The sequence below is a fragment of the Numenius arquata genome, chromosome Z (genome assembly GCF_964106895.1).
Source record: "Numenius arquata chromosome Z, bNumArq3.hap1.1, whole genome shotgun sequence".
NCBI lineage: Eukaryota > Metazoa > Chordata > Aves > Charadriiformes > Scolopacidae > Numenius > Numenius arquata.
The window spans coordinates 62,470,696-62,493,216 of NC_133616.1; the positions used below are offsets into that span (position 1 = coordinate 62,470,696).

The following is a 22,521-nucleotide window of genomic DNA, read 5'->3' on the forward strand; positions in this document are numbered from 1 at the left end:
TTATATTTTGTTCTTAATATCTGCATAATGTTTTGTTTAGGCGCTTTACAGCCCTGCTGCAACACTGTAAAGTCTCAAGGGTGCACAGTGATGAAATGCCTCGGGGAGCTAGTTTGCAGAACACGAGGTAACATCGGCTTTGTAATTTAACTCCCAGTGCATTTAGCACAGCTGAGAATTAGAAATAAAATCAAACTAAGTTCCAGAGAGCAAGTTTCATCAGGCAGTGAGGGAAAACAAGAAAAACTTTTTGTCTTTTTAATGAGGACAGTGAAACCCACTCCAGAGAAGGAATGCATTGGCTCCAAGCACCAGAGAGGTGGGTAACAACTGGTACTGAAGGACTGTACTGGAATTTCCACTCAGTGGATACATTTATAGCATCAGCTGCCAAAGGTCAATGAGCGCACCTGTGTACTTTAGAAGGAAAGCAAACAAGGGACAATTCAGTGAGGAACAGTAACCACACTGCATCCAACTGCAGTCACGTAACTGCAGAAGTCATTCCGACTTCCTTTTCCTTCCTGATTTAATATCCTGTCCTTTCAGGCTGCCATCTTACTTCCAACTTGTGAAAAAAATGTTTCTGAGATAAATCAGGGAACAGAACTGGACAGTAAGAGTATTAAATTATCACAGAGCATGCATTCCCCAATTCAAATAAACACAAGCAGTATACCAGCAAGTGACACATCCTAGATTTCTTTTTCTCCTTATTTACTAGGCTTGTAACAACATATTTCTCCTTCATTCATGCTATGAACTGCATCTCAGCCCACAAGAAATACCCTGTGCTTTGTTGTTGCCTGGGGTCTGGTAAGACTGGCCTTGCCAAGTCAATGCCTTTGAACAGAATTACATCCAATAAGCAATTACAGCTAGGCATGGCCCTTTTCTGTCAGTCAGACAAGATAGAGACCTTTCCCTACCCTCATTTAACTTTCTGCCTGTTACAATGTAAAAGGATTGATTTATAAACAACTAAGACTGCATCTGCTTTTTGACTTAACATCTGCTTTGTACATATTGATGAGATAAGAAAAAAAACCCAAACCTGAAAGTGGATGAAAGAAGGACCTATTGCCACAAAGAAAGAGGTTGTGGACTCCATCCATTTTTCTCTCTGTCTTCTACTATTGCCAGCTGACTATTTCTGCTCATAAGAGAGCACAAACTATCCATAAGTGCAAAATGGATACAGCACAAATTGACTTGGTAACATCACACAGACATATTGTATGAATAATGAGGTTCACTTGCAGCCTGTCACACAGAAAGCATATCAGCATAACTGATTTTTTGAAAAGTTGACTGAGTAACACATAATTCACCAAAGGAAAAATATAAAAAATAACTTCTCCTCTTGATATAACTTTCCTTGCATTTTTAAGAAATTGTTTGCTGGGAAAAACAGTATTTAAAGTTACTCTGAATCATATTCCCCTTACAAGTAACTCTGATAATGAAAAACTGAGACCATCTTGCCCAGGTAATCTTTATTACCAGTTAAATTCAAATTCTTCTGAAAAAGCTTGTTCATTGGTGTGAAACACTCCAGAAAAAGCAGCAGCTCCATCTGAATTTCTTCAGTCTTTAATTTCCAGTTATCTAGATCCTTCACAGCAATTTCTAAACTCAGACAAGGTCATTACTCAAAATGAGAACGGTAAGCAACATTATTTCGTTCTGACCAATGCACAGGCTATGCACACTGGACACCAATTTATTCTCAGTCAAGGATGTAGTCCTTTACATACTCGTGGACAGTATTTTCCTCTGACTCACCATTCAAGGTGTTCAGTATAATTTAATAGTAGTTCAGATGACTACTGTCATCTCTGAATTATCTAAGGTAAGAGGCAAGCAAATACTATGGGTAATAGAAAAGCCTGGGTAAGGTACCATGGGGTATTTTCCTTCAATATATTCACTTGGATTCATAAAGTCCTACTACTTATGCATTATCACAGCTTTGTCAACCCTACACTGCCTTCAGAGCCACTCAGCAGACTTTATATCAATCACTTTGGTCTTAGACACATCAGGTAAGACTTGAATGCAGAACAAGTCTCTTTTTGCTAGCTTTCTGCCCCAGAAATACAGTCCCCTTGGTAGCTCATGCTTGGAAGTACTGAATAGCCTCTCTCCCTCTCCTCGCCAGAAGGAACCCCCCACCCCAATGGGGTGATGATGGTCAGGGTAGCGCAGCTCCTGAACAGCCTCCCTACCCTTTAGAACAAGAGGGAATGGCTTCAAGCTGCAACAGGGTAGGTTTAGACACTAGGAAAAAATTCTTCACAGAAGGAGTGGTCAGGCACTGGAACAGGCTGCCAGGGAGGTGGTTGAGTTGCCATCCCTGAATGTCTTTAAGAGTCGTTTAGATGTGGTGTTGGGGGATATGGTGCAGGGGAGAACTTTGTAGAGTAGGGTTGATGGTTGGACTCGATGATCCCAAGGGTCTTTCCAACCTGAATGATTCTATGGTTCTATGATTCTACTCTGCAGCTCAGAGCAGCTCTCCTGCTGCCCTGCACAGCTCACAGTGTTGCACTTGGGTAACTGGCTTGACTGTGACCCACCCAGCTTCAATACCAGGAGAGCCACTTCCCCCATTAACCCCCCAGAAGGGAGGGAATATCTCAGGACCACACCAGCTACTTGCTGTCCGGCTAGGTGACCATGCCTGCATCCCCACAATCCACATTGACCCCTTGCTCATCACCCCATTGTATCAGCTGCCACTTTAGCTGACAAGAGTAGTACCACAGAAAAGTGCAGTAAGGAATGATGGAATCAAGGCTGCCTTCTTATGCAGAAGAACATAGTAACAACCAAGCACAATAGACATAAAACAAATAGAGCTATAAGTTGATTAACTGATTTAATCAAGCTGATTTGTAAAAAAGTCAATTATCTAATACAGGCAATGCCTTTAAATAACCACCTAACTTACACAACAGCTCCTGCAACATTGTGGACTCAAACCGAGTTCTGACTTTGTCACCAAATACTTTTAGAGATTTGCAAAAAGCCTTGAAAGGAAGAAAGAACTTTCTGCTTCAGGATACGCAAATTTCAATGTGTCCTACGTACTGTAACCTCTTGATCAATTGTTTCCTGCAACTTCTCAAAATGTTCTTTTTTAGGTTTGCCTTAATATGCCTTGGGTATATCAGGTGATCAATGAGACTACAATAAATTGTACCCCATGCTGAAGATCTTAACTGTATGCATTTATTTGACAGACTAAGACACAAGCATTCTTGATGCACGAAATAAGCCTTTGGCCAAAGCACCAAGGCTTGCATTGAAGAATGTAGCAAATAAACAGAAAATAAAACATCTGTTCCACTGCAGAGCTGGTGTTAGTACTGTAAATTCAATTGCAAATTTTGTTCCAAGCAAACCACCCACAATGCTTCATAAAAGACAGCAATTTAATACAAAAGGTCTGAACCTGTTTCCATTAATGTCACTGGAAATTCTACCACTATCTTAAATAAGATTCCACAAAACCTCTGCTTTTTGGCTGCAGATAAAAAATAAAATAAAGTAAAAAAAATCAGCACCTGGGTGGCTATAGTTTTACTTGTGATTTTCAGATGATCCTCATGTGTGCTTTTAAAGCTCTCTTTTCTTGCATGTTTAGAGTACGCTCTGGCCACTTTAAAAAATGGAAAAAAACTTTTCTCTTTCCACTAAGGCAGTTTGAAGAAAAGGAAAACAGAAAACCAACATAACCCAAGAAGTTCATTCAAAACAGCTGGACACTAACACTATGTATACAAAAAAAAGTAGATTTTCTTAACAAATACAAGGAAGTATTCACATTGAATTGCTTCCCTTAAGGAGTGATCCTCTTTCTATATCTTAGAGACTTTTTGTTGCTTTTAACTGTATGACCTTTCTCTGAACAATCCCAAAAGCCTCTTCCCAGCCAAAAATTAGAGAAATGGATCGAATACCTCTTAAATCACTATGTAGCAAGGAAATAGATTAAGCTAAAAATATGTTTTCTAAAAAAGCATTCAGAAATAAAAATCACTTGGGCTTAGCACTGCAGACAGTATAAGAATGTAATACTGATATAAAATGGAACTGTAACCAATGGAATGACTAGGTCTAGAGTACGTGGTTGAGAAAACTCCTGCCAGAACTGATCTATGAATGATATAGCTAGATATATTTTCCCACACAACAGCTGAATATTCTGCTTTACGTAGTTTTAAATAAATCCACAAACCTTCCCACATCCCATTTCTTTCTTTCCTTTTAAGGAAGGGGGAGGGAAGCAGTACGGAGAGGAAATTTTCATCTGAGCAACTTCCACCTGAAAATGCTACAATTGTACATGATCTGTTTTAAAGGTATAAGAATGCAGTTATTGAGCTATATATCTGGGAATGAAGTGTTTAGCTGGCAAACCCCTTCTAAGCACAGCAGTGATTTTCTTATGCAGGGTCCACTTTCAGTAAGGCTGAAAAGCAAGGCCTCAGTAAGTTTGAGTAAGGTTTAAGTGTGAAGGAAAGTTACTCAAAGCAATACATGACATTTAAAAAGCACTGAAGAACCTGAAGTATGAAAAGCTTTTAAGATACAGTAGAAGCAATTACTTGCTGATACAGCATCAGTAGGAAACTTAGTACACACAATATCACTGAGAGACAAATAAGAGGCACTCTTGCATTTAAGCAAGTTACGATGGAGTATTTTGGCCCTGATCTTGCCTTGAAAGTGTTGTGGCTTTCCATTCCCTGACTGGCACGCAATTCCACTTCTTGACTGAGGTATTAGAGTGAGCCAACAAAACTCCAGCTTCCACCACACCCTCAGCTGTCCTAAATTCAGAAAGAAAGATGCTGCAGGTTGCATCTCCTCAACCAAACTGAAACAAACTTCCAACTGAAATAAACTTTCTTCCTCAATTTCAGCAGAACCTGGAATTAAATCAAATACTGTACATGACAGGTGATTGTCTCACACACGAAAGAAGGAATGTAAACCGAAAAGATATACATCTGGAGAACAGTTTATTGCTTCTCATTCCAAGCTCTTTTGTTTAATAGGGATGGGATGGCATTTCATGGCAGCCTGTGCCATGACTGAGGGATGAAACTCTTTTGTTTAGTCCTTGGTGTCAATTCATGGACCTGTGGGCAAAACAGCAGGAAAAGGTTTGTACCTGTGATCCAAACATAACCAACCCATGTTTTCTTCAGTGATTACTTCATAATACACGTTTTTGCTTTTCACCAGGCTGGTGCTTTCACAGGACAAGCAGGTGACTACGTGTCCCCTAAACACAGGAATATTGCTGAGCCTGTTGCTTTTTTAAATACAGCTCATTCTTCTATTGATTGTGTTGCTTCTATAAGCTAAAAAAGTCTTTCATTGACTTAAGAATTACACATAAATGAACCAGCACTTCCCCCTATCCCTCCTTCTATTCCATTGAAAAGTTCTTTAGCTTCCTTCTCTTTAAAAAGAGAGAGTGAAACACAACGTACTTAAGATTCTCTTATGACAGTTATTTAAAACTGAAAACAAAACCTTTGGCAAAGGAAAATCGTTGATGTATTCTTTTTTGCAAACATGGCTCAATATGTTAGCTGAGCCAGACTGTTAACTATCGTGTCATAGTAACTATAGAAAGAATTCAGACCACTCGAGCTGAAAGCATATGAAGCAGATAATCAAAATACTTATTAAGACTTTGCCCCTAAGTAAATTCATCATAGGTTGCAGAAAAAAATCACTGAACACTTAATCATGTAGAGTTCCCATCAATTTCTATTCCTAGTTTTCTAAGGGGATTTCCACTTAACAAAATGAGTTTGTCCAAACACATCAGCCTCACAGCTTGGGGACAGCAAAGAATGTAGAGAAAAACCAGACCAAGGTCACGGTATAATAGTCCTCCCAGATTCCTGGGGAGGGAATGCATAGCCATGCTCTTTACACCCCTTGCCTCCTACACCATCCACTGGAGAAAGTTGCATAGATCACATTGTGTTGTGTATCTTGTTGACTATAATAACACCTATGAAACTGTAACTGAGGCCCAGAAGAAGAAGTTGAGAGCAAGTGAATGAGCAACCATATGCATACCCATACATGCCATGGTAGAAAATCTCAGGTCAGACTCCTGGCAGTTACTAAAGAGTTCACGCATATCTTGCCATGGGCTGTGATAAAAGCCTAAGCACAGCTACCACTTAGATCTGTTAATTCAAATATGGAAAGCCAAAATGTGCATATACTGATCTTTATTCTTGAATATTTCTTAGTGGGGATTACTTCTCTTTTATGTTAGTTAAGATATATTACACTCGCACGCGCACAAGACACACAGAGCATATTTATCTAGCACTTGCTGTGACAATCATCTGTACAATCATGAAGCCAGCACAAATTATAATTTGCATGGATGTTAGAAGAGTGTTCCAGCAGATGCAACAGTACAGCGCAAATCATAGAGAATTAGGAGGAAAAGAAAGAAACGCTTGTTTTACAGCAACAGATTTTTTCCAGACTGCACATACTAGAGTAGAAAAGCACATATTACTAAAGGACTGAAGCTAGAAAAATGTACGGCGCCTGTTACTTAAATTCTCATTTCATATCTCATGTGGTTAGCATCTACTTCTCAGCTTCTTTTACATGTGCTTTGTAAGAAACAGGTTTGCTGGGTTGTTGATATGGGATTATTTGCCTTGCTTGGCTTTTTTGATGAGAAGGATGTGTTTCACTATTTCTCTTTTGGTCTCTGCAGAATTCCAGTTGTATTTGCCTTGAAACAGAAAACTAATATGCATGTCAGGTGCACAGCTAGTACAGATTAGATGGAACAAATATATCTACATAAAATCTGTCCTGAATGATATTTAAAGGAATATTAAAACAGATGTTTATTTATTTAAGTAGGAGGACTCTTGAAAATGTTTTCTCTCCCAAATCCTGAAAGTTTAAAACCATTTTATCACAAAATAAAATGGGATTATAACATCGACTTAAACAGGCAAGACCCATATAATCAAAAAAATGAAGACTTCGTTCTAAACAATCTTCCTTAGGCAGAGAAGAAAAAATTTGCTTTTAATGACAATATTTTTAGCATGTCTTTTCAAGAAAAGGGAGGTAGGGGGAAGATGATGTTTGTGAGAAAACAAACTAATGATTGTACTATTATGAAAGCAGAAGAAAATGAATTTTGTAGTTTCTCACTTGTCAGCAAACTACTTCATAAGGTATCAGCTCATGCTAGAAGCAATCCTTTCACACAGACATTCCTGAATCATAATTGTGCCAATCGACATTATTTAGAGGAGTGGGCTCACTTTCCAAAGGTGTTTTTGAAATACTGCAGTGTTCAGCTATCACACTCCTACAATACAAGGAGTTCCCTGGGGTCCTACAATAAGATCTCTCCTCCTCCTCCCTTTTACACACACATGTATTTTGGTTTTTTGAATCAACTTTGAATCATCAGCTCTGACAGATCTAAGAACTGAAATTACATGCTAAAACACATGACTGAAGATTAACCATTTGTACTCGTGCAAAAGACAACACAGCTGCAAAGTGTTTTAGAAGTTTAGTGAAAATGGACCTAAAGGGAATTGTTGAAATATAATTGAATGCTAGTATGCATAGCATTATTAAGTATTGTCCCTAGACAGCCGGTGGACAAGCACATTTTTTTATACAATGTTAATATCCTCACAAAATGATGTCTACTAATGTCCAGTTGACAATGGAAGGAAGTGAACAGAAGCAAGTAAGACAAGGATGGTTTTTGCCTCTCCTCTGTTTTCCCTTTCTTTCTTGTTCTCCCCTGTCCTGGAAAGCTCTGCTCCTGTTGCAGTTTCCCCATCTTGGACAGTTATGGTAGAACCTGCCAGTGAAGGAAGTCTGAAGAAGCAGCAAAACAAAAGGGCACCCCATTCAGGGAACCTCTCCAGCCAGTAGGTAAGGCAACTTGAAGGGGAAGGAAGGAGTTTTTCCAGTCAAGAAGTCTCCTATCAATCTTTCTTTCCACTTAACATTTACCAGCTTCTTATGGTCCTCTGTGATGCTGGAGAGAAAGGCTCAAACTATATTTTCTACATCTAAAATTTTCTTTTGAAACAGTGAATATTACATCTGGTAAGCTGTCACCAATTTGTACTTGGTGCTAGTTTGGCACAAATCTTCCACCCTAGTGGGCAGCAATGCACAGTCCACAGACTGGCCCAAAAACATGAGAAATATGCTGCTCCACTGCCATCTTCACAAATATTCACTCTGTTGCACCTAGGAAGTAGACTGTGTTAAATATGCATTGCTTTGGTGTACACCTACTTATAGTTACAGACACAAAGTCACACTTTTTTTTCTCTTTTCTCAGTCTTATCAGACAAAATCGCACTTGAACCATGTGGTTACTGCTAAGGTTGATGAGAGGATCTTACTACTTTGAACTGCTTTAATGACTGAAGAGCGCACTCCTTCAATGCTTTCAAGGTAAGTATTTGCTTGTTTTGATAAAGTGACCGTTCCCTATGTTTCTACAGTACATCTGAATATATAAATGTCGGTGCTCAGTGGACAGTCAAATCCACGCCCAAGGGTTGTTTTTACATAGAACTTCAGTCTGGTACAAAGGAACAAGTTGCAGTCATCTGGAAAGGGAAAACTGCAGACCACCACTGTCAGGCTGACCTTGCCCCTGTGTAAGATTTCCATCCTTACTGATGTGTCTTTCAGCACAAGACAGAACGTACAAATGAGATAAAGAAAGCCAGTGCCCTTCTCTGCCAGTATACACAATTATAGTATTTATACTACGCAGGAGTTCCTGTTTCTGTACAATAAACAATTTTGTCAGTGCAATTTAGCCTCTAAAAGAAGTTTGACTACCCAAAAGACAATAGAAACAAATTTCAAGAAAATAAAGATATATATCTCTAAATTATACCTTTCCAGCTAAAGGTATGTCAGATGTAATCTTTCCTTATTCAGTGATTCCGAATGCTCTTCCCATGTAAGAACATTCTCTGGTGATGAAATATGAAGAGGTGATGATTTCCTCAAATTAGGAGGACATTAACAATTAAGTGTTAATGTGAACATTGTTACAGTAAGGCAATTATAACTATTCCATGAAGAGCAATAGGAAATAATTACTCTTATTCTCAAGTGATAGATCTAAGAGAATGAGATTCCCAATCTTAAATTCATTAGATGAGCAGCTCTCATTTCCTAGTCTAAGAAAAAAATCAGTCTTTCTTTATTGGAAAGGTATCTCCTGTCTTTCATTACTGAAGTGTGCATGCACCTTCACTTCTGTTTGATAGTATCAAGCAGTGAGCTAAAGACATTTTCAGGTTATCCATCTATCTCCAGGTGCAGTTGCAATATCCTCCTCATGTACACTGTTCTCCTCTTCCAGATGCCTCTAAATGCAAAGTTCACCCAGAATCAAGGAATACTCATGCTCATTTAACACAAAAGATTCCTTATGTTTATGCAAGTACTCTCCAATTGACGGTTCTTTGACGCAGTCTGGTGAAAAACCTTATGTGGCAGACAGGCAACAAGTGCATCACATAGCACAATCATCACTTAAAATTCTCAATACAAAGTTGGCTCATAGTAACTTGCATACCAATGCTTGGTTGCCAATGATCTCTACAATGTAAATCTTCCAAGAAAGCAAGAATATCATGGCCCTTCCTGTGGGTTATTGAGCGTTGCTAAATTACTGGGGGGAGGGGCAAATCTTCTTTGTGACTTTGAACAGCAAAGAAAGCCCAAGTGCATTTTTGGTGGAAAGCAAAACAGAATGTAGAAAAAACTGAAATCAGGCATAATGGCAGCACCAATGCCTCTAACCACAAAACAGATACTGAAAGCCTTCAGTGCTTAGAAGCCTGCATTCTTTGCTGACTTTTAGACACTATCACTCCACACTCTCCATATTAAACACAGAGGTACTGGTTGGCTGTAATAATTAGAAAAGCTTGCCAAAAAGATGTTAGCACAAGGAATGCATCAGGTGACAGAACAGTGCCTCCAAGGACTCTGGGACCTGTCAACCTCTGTAACTATATCCTCCTGGCCTGTCACAGTAGAGTTAATTAGAAACATCTGTAGTATAGCGATCAAGCAGAGGCAGTAGCGGCAGCTTATTTGCACAAGAAAGGTACAACTCATGTGGGAGGTAAGAGGGTAGAATCACAAACAGATACAGATCAGTTACATGAACCTGATCAGTTATCTGAGCTATATGAACTTCTGAAATAAAACTACCTAAGTAACGCAAATGCAAGACTGTTGAAAAGCCTTAACTGCAACGTTGGCAAACTGACTTACTGGAATCTTTACAGTGAGAACAAGTCTCCAATGACATGCAAAATGCCATTCATCTGTTCCGACATTATGGCATAGGCTGCTCCACATGTTCTGAAAAGCAAACTATGTTGCCTTCACCTTATAATTTTTCTAAGGACCTTAGGACAAGCTAAAAATGATAATTTGTTTAATCACAGTTCCTGCTGATGCAGTTTATGGCAAGAAAATCCTTTTAACTGTGAATTCCATTCTCCCTCCAAAAATGAGATGTATTTTGGGAAAAGCCTCTGTTACAGGTGGAACTAGAATTTTTACTTCTCCCATTCCCAAAGCACAGATCTTTCAGTCTATCTAAGATAATGTGCTCCAATTTGGGGCTAAATGACTGAATATTATACACCAAAGAGAATTCAAGAAATTCAAATGGTAAAATAAGTTTATGGCTGGAAGAGAAGTCAGCAGAGTTGTGCACATGCACAAATACAACTCAGAAAAATGCATTCCTACAACTCTGCCCTCCTACATCCCCATTAAAAACCAAGAGCTTTCAATAAATTAGGACAGATAGCTGCAAACTTTTATGATCGCTCCTCCTCTGTTCAACCACACAGAATACTTCCGTGCCTGGGCACATCAAAACTTGTCAGAGAAAAGAAATAAAGTGAAAATAAGAAGAACCTATTTTGTTTAATCTTTAAGATATGTGGCTAAAGAAAAACAGGAGGCAGAGTCCTCAAGGCGAGCAAGAAGAAATGCATAAGCAAATCACATGATCGAAATATAAATCTGTAAACAATTTTGGACAGTTATTTTCTGAAGCACTCATTCTCTGCTTAATTTTAATTTGAGACGTTGCTGACCCTTGGGCCCCCAGCACGTATTCCCCAAGCAAACAGTCACAGCTTTTTACATGGCTCTTGCCCCAGCAAACCTCAGCCCTCACAAGCTGCCTGTTATTATGCGAGTGGTGGCATACGGAAACACTTGCCCATGAATCAGTAGGTCCACACTTTTGGGCATGTCTGTCCATAATCTTAGCACAAGCAGATTTCATGGGCTGCCTAACGAGGTAAGCCAGAGTCCCAGGGCAGACACCTTCTGCCACCTTCATTGCTGCACCAGGGTTGACAGCAAAGAATGATGGTTAGCTGTGGGCAGCAAGACCTCAAATCATCCAAGCCACATTTGTTGAAGGTAATTTGTTAGAAATACTAATTTCCCTGAGGATTTTTGTCAAAAGAAGATCACCCCCAAACTTCCAGAGGAATGCCTTTTTGCTAAGTGTAGTTCTCTTCCCTCCATCTCATGTCCACCAGTCCCACTTCAGAGAGTCTTCTTTAGCCCATTTGTACTTACTCCTTACACTGCTCTTTTTTTCTTTCAATCCAGATTTCTTCGATTTCTTCTGCTCAACCACTTGGAAATTTAGAAAGGTTTGTATTACCACATTACCAAGGAACAATTTATAGTCACAGTACTTAACTAATTATCAGATTGTGGCATGTATACACTTTTTTAAAAAAGCTTGTTTGTTTTTTTTTAATAAAGAGCAATATACAGAGCTGCATGAAATAACACCTGGAAGTAACCACATTAGTGCTTGGTAAGGCTCAGGAGCTAATAACAAAAGACTGCAAAGATTTACCCACTTTGGTTACCGATAACTCCAAGTGTGAATGTTACTGAATTCTGTAGCACAGCTTGCAGCAACAGAAAAGTGCAAAGTGGTTGAGCAGAATGCAAAGATTACAGTTTTCAGTGTTTCACTCAAAAAAATGCCATCAGAAGTTTTCTATGGGTAAAATCTCACCAGTTTATTCAAATTTGGAGTGTCCCTGGCAGAAATTCGAGAAGGACCTTAGTATTCAGACATTCCTTTAATATTCTATTACATGTAAGGCACATCCTGGAAGAAATCCAATCGCCTGTCCTAAAACGGAATAACACTTTCTTTTTGCAGATCACTTTTGCTGATCTGAAATGTCTGCATCATACACCACTACAGAAACAGTTAAACCAACAAGGATATCAGTGTGTGACCTAATCAGGTAACTAAACAAGACACTTGCTGATACAAAGACTACTTAAAGCAAAGATATGCGAAAGTAGGAACAGATTTTTCAGGGGTTTGTTTTTGGAATTTTTCTTAGCATCTCCTTTCAGCAAAAGAAGTGTTCCCTATAGAAAGAAAAATCTCTTTTCTTTCATACCACCAGAGACTGCTGGCTGTTTCAACTGGTTTCAAAACCCAGTGTCTGCACAATTACAAAAAAAGAACTGTTGTTAACATGTTTCTTCTTTAATGGTCATTAGAAAATAGGCAAATATAACATTTTCTAAACATGCAGGTACAGGATGCATTCCTGACCTAAAGAGGAATTGAAACTTTGTCAGGTGTTCAATTACACAGATTTCTTATCACAAAAAAATTACCTAGATGTAGCCGTGCTGCCTAAACCTTTTCAAATCCATACTCTCTGTGTCAAGTTACGGCTGTGTCCACACAGTGTAGGCTGAGCTCCCCATGGCTTCCTTCCTCAGTTTAACAAGCCATCAATTAAAGGCAGATATTTAGAGAAAGCAAAACTGATTGGTTGCAGAGGGATTTCTGGACATTTTAACTGATACCCACTGAAAATACATGAGAAGGATTTCAAACTCAGAAAAAATTGCCTGCCAAAAGCCGTGACAGATATATAATGCCACGACAGAAATACTACACATTATGTCATATCTAATAATCCACTTGTGCCACCATTACACAGCTGTTTTTGTTACACTGCAGTGCCAAATAGTTCCCTTCTCTCTTTCCCTCTCCCTCACTCTAAATTAACACAGAAAAAAATTAAACTACCAGTTTTGTGGACACCACCTCTATGCAGAACAGAAGTTTTACCCTGAACTGAAGTCACAAATATGAGCTAAGTAATCTACTTGAGAGTGAACGAAATTTTTAGTTGTTTTCCCAAACTCATTAAGAAAGGGCCTGATTCCCACAGGTTTACCCAGAATAATTAGCAGCAACAAACACTGGTAGGATTTCAGTGTGTAGGTCAGCCTATGGGATTAGTCAGAAAGGTTTTGTAAATTTCAGAAGATATCTACACAGATGTCGGGAGGGTGGGAGTGGGGTGAGGTGGGGGGCTGGGGAGGGCGGGGAGGGGGAGGGCTATATAATGGATGCAGCCAGAACCATTAAGTAGTTTAGAATTTCTGTGACTCCCACAACCAATAAATTTTACAGAAAAAGTCATGAAAGTCAGATGGTAAAAAAATATATAGCATAAGAGTTGCAAACTTCTAGACAGCTTGTAAAACAGTGGTAATGCAAGAGGGAAATGGTAAACACACTAACAAGAGTTCAATCAGTCTTAATAAATAGGACAGGGTCACATGGGTTTACTTCTGTAACCCATAAAGGTCCCTAAGTATCTTATTATTCCTAAAAAAAAGTCTGGGGTTTGATTCCTTTCTATCCCTCAACAGACTAGCTCATTCCTCATCAGATATCATTTCAAACTGAAATATACTCCTTTTAACAAGCAAAGGTTTGTTTCTTATTGACATGATAGAACACTATGTACCCTATGTTCTTCCAAGGGAGTATTACTAAGCAATATTAAACACTACTTGTGTGGAAGTAACACAAAATGTGTTTCTTAGGAGAAGTACTTAACAAAAACTGTCATGGCATTGGGCCATACAGTAGCTCCAGATTCTGAAGAAAATGTCAGATTAAGATCAAGAGCTTTCACTTCTAAATTTCTACTTTACTGCAGACTACAAAAATGTCTTTTCTATCACCTTGCCCGGTGAAAGATGGGGCTATATTGTCACCTTTACAAGGAGGCAATCATCCTCACTAGGCAGATTTTTAGTTCATTGGGCCTGACATAAAATTGACGACTGTTGCTTGTTCATGTTTTTGAGAACAATGATCATCTAGAATTGCTCAGGTTGGTAACTTCAGAAATGGTAAGTAACAAATGCTACCTTTGTGATCAACAAAAACAAATAATGAATAACGCATTTGTAACTGCAGGGTACATATGTAAGTAAATGCATTGTAATGGGTAATAAAAATAGCACTTTGTTCTGACTGTGGTGCTAATTAGAATCTGATTTGCCTGTTTAAAAGCCGTAATTTAGCAGAACCCAGCTACCAAGACTCCCAAGCTTGTTTCACTTTTATAGGAACTCATGTACTGACCTAAACAGCTGAAAAACGAAAGAGCAACTGGGACTAAGAGGTCTGTAAATGTACCCTTGTGCTCTCTTACTTTGTCCAAATAATAATTTGTGTTCAAGTGAGGTGCTTTTTTGCTGAAGGTGTCACTGCACAACTGGCTAGGTACCCCTGCTGCCAAACAGGGCATTACCAGGGAGCTTTAGAAAGTAGGACACGACACAGTAATTGATTTTGAGAGTGTCTTTTCCTCCCCCCTTCCTTTCCCTGGTTCCTTTTTTCCCTTTCCAAACCCATTGTTTTGTTTTTCAGGCTACAAACCTATATTCCATAGTAGCATACGTAGCAGATGATTACCACCTAAGACATAACATTTGCAAAAAGATTTGTATTCATTAAAAACATAACATAACAAAACAAGCTAGACAGACTTCTTTTCATAAGTAACAGTGTAAATATCAACAACTCCCAAGTTCTGCAGTGGTTAAATACAACAGAATATCACATGTCCCATGGAAAGCAAAAATCATTACAAAACCCAGAGGAAAAATCAAATCTCCTCCTTCCCTCACCTCCAGAAAGCAACTGATGAAGCCTCAGCTAAAGGATGTATCCATTATGTCCTTATTGCGTTATCTCAGCTATATATTCAGTGCCCCTCAGATATTACTTAAAACCCCTTGGGCTAGTGTCCAAATTGAAATGTTCACTATCCTCAGTATTTCAGTACTATTAAAAATACAACCTGAAGTCACAATGGGATTTCTCCCTCCTCATTTTCTCTAAGCAAAACTATTCTTATACTTGTGCAGGAGCCCCAAGCACTATTCTCTGACGTTCTCATATGATATGAAAGCTTATGTAGGGTTCCATATGGTCATATCCCACATACTGCTGTATACATTAAAAAAAAAAAAAAAAGTTTGAAAAAAGGAATCTATATTGCTATATTTCTGTAGAGTGGCAAAATACTGGGTATTCTGTCCAACATCAAGAAATAGGAATACCTTCTTATAAACTTGACAATAGTAGACACATCTGATCAAGTGTTTAGGTATGGTGCAGAACAAAAAAAAAATTATCAAATATAATTTATCAAGTTACATTTATCAAATTATAATGATAATTAATTACATTTATTAAAGCTACGGGCTTCCTAAAGAAAAGCCACTTCAGAACACAGACAAATGTGTGTTCTAGAGAGTATCTGGAACATTTGCACGATTTGGCCTGTTACCCAATTCATGTGTCAACTGACAGAGAAAGACAAAACTCCAAAGCTGCTGAAACACTTACCATGCCTAACACCTGTCATGGTTATTCCCTCATCCAGCCAACCTCCTGCAATGCACACAGTCAGAGCCCATGAAGTGTCTATGTTCGCCTGCCTCCCCCACAATCACCCCAATGCTGGGTGAGCTAATTAGCGACTTGTCAGCTTGCTTGTGCATAGCTTAGCATGGAGCTGGGCACAGGGCAACAACAGGAATCCCTTTGGGCCTCATCACAACATCATTTGGGCAGTGTAGCCTGTGATAGCAGAAAATGAAGCTGGTATTTATACACGGGCAGTAGAAGGGGGCCCTCCCATATCAGGCTTAAGATGACAAAATGTCAGCTTCAATCATCTGACAGACTTTGGTCTCCCTCCGTAACCTCTTTCTTTTTGGCTGCTCTTTTTTTATATACACATATGACACTAACAGAAAAATAAATTGAAAAGAGCACTGAGGCAGAGTGTATTTCACGCACTGGTGCCAATGTTTCATATCTCATGAACCTCGGGAAAACAATTCGTTGAACTAATTAGTTTACAGTGTTTAAGCAGCTTGTTTCCCGTCTTTAATCTTCTTTATGTAATACTGCAAACAAAGCCATATTATCTTCTGATTTTTTTCTTATACAGTTTAACAAATATAATCTTTTTTTTTTCCTGGAGATTACTTCATTTAGACATCAAACTACCCTATCCTCCTTTACTTTTTGTCTTCTCGGGGAGAACAATATAAACAGTGCCGATTCATTTGTTTTTCGAAGATATTTACGATTACGCTATACTTTTTTTTTCTTTTTTTTATCTTATCCAGTTCATTTAATTTCTCATTTTTAGCCATCCCTCAGAAAGCAACTGTGTTTGCCTTCCTCTGAAAATAAAACAACTGCTCTTCTCCCTCATGGATCCTAATAATAGAAGATTGTTCCTAGCTTAGAATCTTTGCTCAACTTGTTTTAAAAAGTACTGGAATAGCCAATAATAACTAGTTAAAAATAAACCAAGAAAACCTTTAAATCTGAAACAGGTTCATCTCTTTACTTTCAGTGACTGGCTTGAATTAGAAGAAAAAATATACATAAACAAACAAACAAACCAAATAACCCCTATTCAGGAGCCTGGAAGCGTGTTTATTTCCTCATTCCCTTAAAAGTGCCTTTGGTGATGTCCAGGACTGTGAGTGTGTCTGGAGCTGGCTCAATCACAGCAGCTTACTACCACTCTCCGTATTTCACACTGGGGTCCAAAAACATGAGTAAGTCCTTTGAAAGGCTTGCCTCAGTAGGGACACAGTACGAAACCTGCAGGAGGCCAAGACATTACTGTCCCCACCTGGTCATTCTGCCTCATATTACCATGTGATAAGCAAAATCAGCAAAAAACAGTCAGGTGCATACCAAGCTGCATCAGCATCAAGGCAGCCAGGCTAACTTTAACCAACGTTGAAGATGGCTTAAGTAAACCCGTACTGAAAGATTAGATTTTCTAAGAGAGCTAGTTAGATTTTTAAGTCAAAACATATGCTCAAGCATATTAATGGACAGCTGGGGACAGCAGCTTTTTAAGCGACTCCAGCCAGGGTCACGGGAGGATTGTCTTTTATGCCCAACATGTGCAGCCAGGATTGGACTTTTTGTAACACACAGTCACAGCCGCTGTCTTTTTCAAGTACTGAAAGGGAGATCGTAGTACATGCCTTTTATCCAGTAGTTTAGTGGCATGTTCTACCAGTAACATACATATTACTGGTATAATTCCTGCCTTTGGTATTATTTCTGTTTTTACACAAAGGGTGCTTGATGTAAAATGCACAAACCATCCTGGAAAAAGGAAACCAATACTTCAACTACAAGGTGAGAGAGAAAAAAATATTCTTCTGTGCTTTTTAACAGCTTTTATCTCTAAGCAAGATGTCAGATATCTCAGTGTTTTGTTGGTAAGTGCCTAAACCTTTTCCTTGATATCGCCCTCTTACAGGGAGGCATCATTTGTGAACAGTGACCAAGTCCTCTACTTGGACATTTATTTTATGCAGATTGTTGAAGTCCACACAGTCACCATTATTTTCCTTTCTGATTCTTCGCTGGCTCTAGAACTGTCTGCTGTCCCCCCATGCTTATCCACATTAAAGTTCACGCTGTCCTTAGTTGTCAGATTCCCTGTAACTCTTAATTAGTAAAGAGAGGTGACACCGCTGTGGCTTCACAAGCACAAGAACACCAGCAAGAGCTCCATCCTCTTGTGCTCAAGAGATTTCTCCCTTCTCCCACAAGGTTAATGCCTGTAACTCCTCTGGGAGCTAGCAGCTATGCAGACTGCTTAACTGAAGATACCCAAAATCTCCCAGCTACTCAGGGATTTAGCAGTGACTGCAGACCACTTGCATTATTTCTGAATGCCTGAAAGGTTACAGGAACAAACTTTGTAAATGAGAGAAAATTTTGAAAAATATTAATGCTATATTAACTTCCATTAACCGTCAATTTGCATCCTAAACTACTGGATTAAAACTTTATGGGCCAAAGTTTTGCTTAAAAAATTTCTCATTAAGAATCCATGCAATCCCAGAACTGTCTAATGTTAAATATATGCAAGCTTTTCTATTCAACACAGACTGGTACCAGTAAACAGGCTGGGAGAATGAAAGATGAGAAATGACAAAGCTGCATAAGTACATAAATCTTTAACCCTTTATTCACAGGAGAGCTTGCAAGCTTCTTAATTTCTCTCCTCATTTTATGGTTTAGTTTTGGACTAAACTAATGAGGATTGGCAAGGGATGAAAGATGTTTGATTGTTCCCACTTCCTTTCTCTCCTTTAAAGCAAAAAGCATGTATTTTTTCAACTTATGTCTAATACTTAGGAATATATGAAGCACACTCATTATTACTCTTAATAAAATCCATCAATGTACCCCAACGTCCTCTAGACAGTTCGAACTGTTAGTTCACAAGTGAAAAGAAGAGTTTTCTTCCTATAGAAAACAGTGTTTATGACTCATGGGAGCTGATGAAACAGGCAAAATTCTGATGTTTGCAATACTTCTTAAGAGAATTAACTGCATCAGCTAAGACCGGATAAGACCAGTTTGGCAACAATTTTTTTTTCCGGTCAGCAGGAAAATTCATTCTGCAGCAGAACAGTCAAGTCTCTGTAGGCTCATCTTCACAGATGAGTCTTTTAGCTTGTTTTTCTTCTGATTTTTCTGAACCTATTACCATGAATGATAAAAGATCATGAAGTGTCATACTAAATGTATTCCAGTGAATGAAACATTCTTATACAATATTTCATGTTTGTTTTATTTCTCATCTTCATTCTGTCACATTCAAGTTTGTTTTGGTTTGGTTTGGTTTATTTAAAAGTAAATAGCTACATGATTTACGGTGGCTAGAAAACTTCCATGCATATCTAGAAGAGCTCACATGTTCCTCCTCTTCAATTAAAGTCTACAAACAAGATTTCTCATTAAAGGGCCATGTGACAGAAATCCATCAAACACTGTTCCTACTAAATAGAGCCCCTCAACCAACCTACTTTGCAAACAACCAAAAATACCACTTATTCAATATCTGGTTCATTTCCATGATCTTTTTCTTTTTTTTTTAAATCACTAGCCAAAACCGGGCTAGATTCCATGTGTGTGATGTCCCACTATCTTTTCTCAGAGGTTTTGTCCTACATTCTAGGGTTTCTGTTTTGTTTTGTTTTGTTTCTTGTTTAACAAAGAACAAATTGTGTTTGTACCTGATGCCTGTATGCTCTGACTGCACATGCTATCATAGTTCAAATCATAGTGCGTGCACTACACCTGGAACTCTCCCAGGCCAGCAGTAGCCACTGCCAACAACTCCTCACTTGACTGACACTAGTCTGCTTCAAAACTAACTCCAGTAAGAATTGCTAACAGAGACCTACAAATACAGATTAAGCCCAAAAATTATATTCCAAAGAGAGCTGTTATTATAAAAGATGTATCCACCCACAGATATTGTACTTACTCTTATCCAATGCACAAAGTTAGGAAATGCAACATAAATTGAATGATGTAGAGCACAATTACCAATACGAAGGATTTCAGCCTTGATTACATTTGACAAAAATCCACCATTTTTTTCCCTAAGAAATCCTTTACACAGTCCTGCATTACAGATGTTGTGTTATAGCAGCTCTTTCCCAAAGGAATTCTCACTCTCTTGTTACACTCAAGACATACACACACCTCTGCCTGAAAGGGTGAATGCTACAAGCTCTGCTTGCCCTTCACTAGAGAAAATCTCCCCCCAGCACTGCAGGACCGTTGCACTCTGCACATCAGCAAGAGAGGCTCCTGCCACCAATTTCAGCTCTAAATGGATTTTATGCACACATCAGTAAATTCCTAGTCACTAGTGGCACAGGCAACTAAATGCAGTTCCTCATGTACATTACTAAAAAAATTTAAAAAAAAATAAAAATAGGTAATTGTGAAATAATTGAGAAAGACTACAAGGAACTGTTACTTGTCCTCTCCTGCTGCAGTTTTATCATAAAACACCACCACTGGGGTTTGCACTCTGTGTTCATGGGCATCAGATTGTTAATTACTAATCAAGCTGGTTCACACGTATTAGTCAAAGGTGGTTGTTGAACACTAATAAGAATCTCACACTCATAACAGTCTTTAGCTTATAAGAGTTTTATCTACAAGAAAAAATAGATCCCACATACTTTCCCCAATGGATTATGGAAGTAAAAAGTGTTGCAAGCTGTTTTAAAAGAAACTTACTTAATTTGTCCTGTATACTGCTGCTTGTTACCTACTTATACAGCCCCATTTCAGCTTTTCACTTTGTATTTGAAAACTATTTGCTTTGTACCAAACGAAGAGCAGCACTCCCACAGCAAGGTTTGTTTCTCAAAGCCGTATTTTAATCTTTAAAAACATTATCAAATCCATCCCACCTGCATTTTCAGTAACATACCATCTTCTCTTTTCCATAAAGTCCCTCTGTTGAAAAAGATTACTATAAAGAAAAAGGGCAGGACTTTGGTCAGATATGTACAAGTTCTCTTCAAAGCTGAGAGCCCAAAAGACAATAAATTAGACTGAAGTTGCTGCTGTGAATTGTATTTCTGGCTGAGTTGATGCTCTGAGATTTTTCAAAGTATTCCAAGTAAGTGCTGGCTGGTACACTTCATACCTTGGTAAAAAGAAAACTGTTAGGTCATATCACCAGTGGTGGCATCAACTTGATTACTTTACCTGCTTATGTAGCAATTACTGTAGCTAAAAAAAAGATATTGTAGGTCTCAGAAATAAAGGGAACATAAGCTCAAAAAGTTAAGAGACATAAAGGTTTATCTAAAAAAATCACTAAGCAATTACATGTTAAACACCCTCACATTTGTATGCACATGAACAAGAACAGTCTTAAAAATATTTAAGAACTATATGAATAGAAATAGAGAGTAAATAGGCATTTTCTTCACTTGAAATGCTTGGCAGCATAATTTTAATGAGCCACCGTAGTAATAATATGGCATAATTCCTAATTTTGCCAGTGAATAAGTCACAAGAAGAAATATATTCCTACTAACCATTATCTGTGGCTTCAGTCAATGATAACAATGATCAGAAATAATATTTCTAACTTAACAACCTATCAGGCATAACTCATAATAATACAATGTGTATTTAGATATGGGTGCACTTTTAGTGTTTTCTTGTACTAAACCCTCTCTTCTTATTAAAAAAAAAAAAAAAGTTAAAATATATTTTGTTAATCAAGCTAGGATATTGTGAACTGTTTGATGGCAGCGGGCACCCTGTTAGTTGCCAATTTAATCAGAAAAATTATGAGGTAGTAATTTTGCAAATTTATATTGTAATATGTAGATTGTATCAACTAGTTTTGTCTAGTATTTCCCATTCTTGTTTGAGAGCATTCAAAAACAGAAAAAAAATATGTATCAGTATATGAACATACTGTTTCCTTGTTATTATAGATCCTTTTGATTTAATGGAATATTCTAATCTTTCACCTTCTTTATGTCACAATATGAATTGGAAGGATTCAGCTTGACTCCAATATTCTGTCTCTCTCGGTATTTCATATGATTGAATCTGAACCATATCTCATACATATGATAGACAGCTGACAAAGAATTTCATCTTTTGTAAGTACCCAATAAGCATGTTCTGCTTAGAATAAATTAGAACACTCACAACCCAATTTCATTTCCAAGTTACCTTTCCAATTATCTGGACCATCTCACTAAAAGACATTCTAATGATACAGAAAAAATATTTTGGCTTAGTATGTGAGTCAGCTTTAAGATAGCTTTGAAAAATTCCAATTTTTTCTTTTTGTATGTGTTTCAATGTATTTCAGAGAAAAACCGAGCAGCATGCATACTGAATGGCTATTTCTTCTAGAAGCCAGTCCTGTATGTAGCAGGGAAGAAGTGATCATCATACCTCAGTCACCATCAGTAGCAATAAAGCTGGATGAACAAAAATTTAGCCATAGAAACATTTGTACATTTTTACTGTCGATGCACAGGTGCTTTTTGCCAGCAGAAACTGGCTGTGAAACAAATTTTGAAACTTTGTTACTTTGACAAATGACAGAAAATACAATTTATCTCTTCTCTGGTCCTGCCTGTCTTTGCAAAACTAAAGGTTGGAAGAGCAGATGCACTTGTGGACTGCAATACCAAAGACGTGCTTTTCTTTCTAACTGCAGC

The 22,521-nt window shown here is 38.2% G+C and overlaps 1 protein-coding gene across 2 annotated transcripts in view; it reads right to left on the reverse strand.

Moving 5' to 3' along the window:
- Positions 1–22,521, reverse strand: part of EFNA5 (ephrin A5) — a 207,647-nt gene that overhangs the window by 57,380 nt on the left and 127,746 nt on the right. The gene's annotated exons all lie outside the window — the stretch shown is intronic.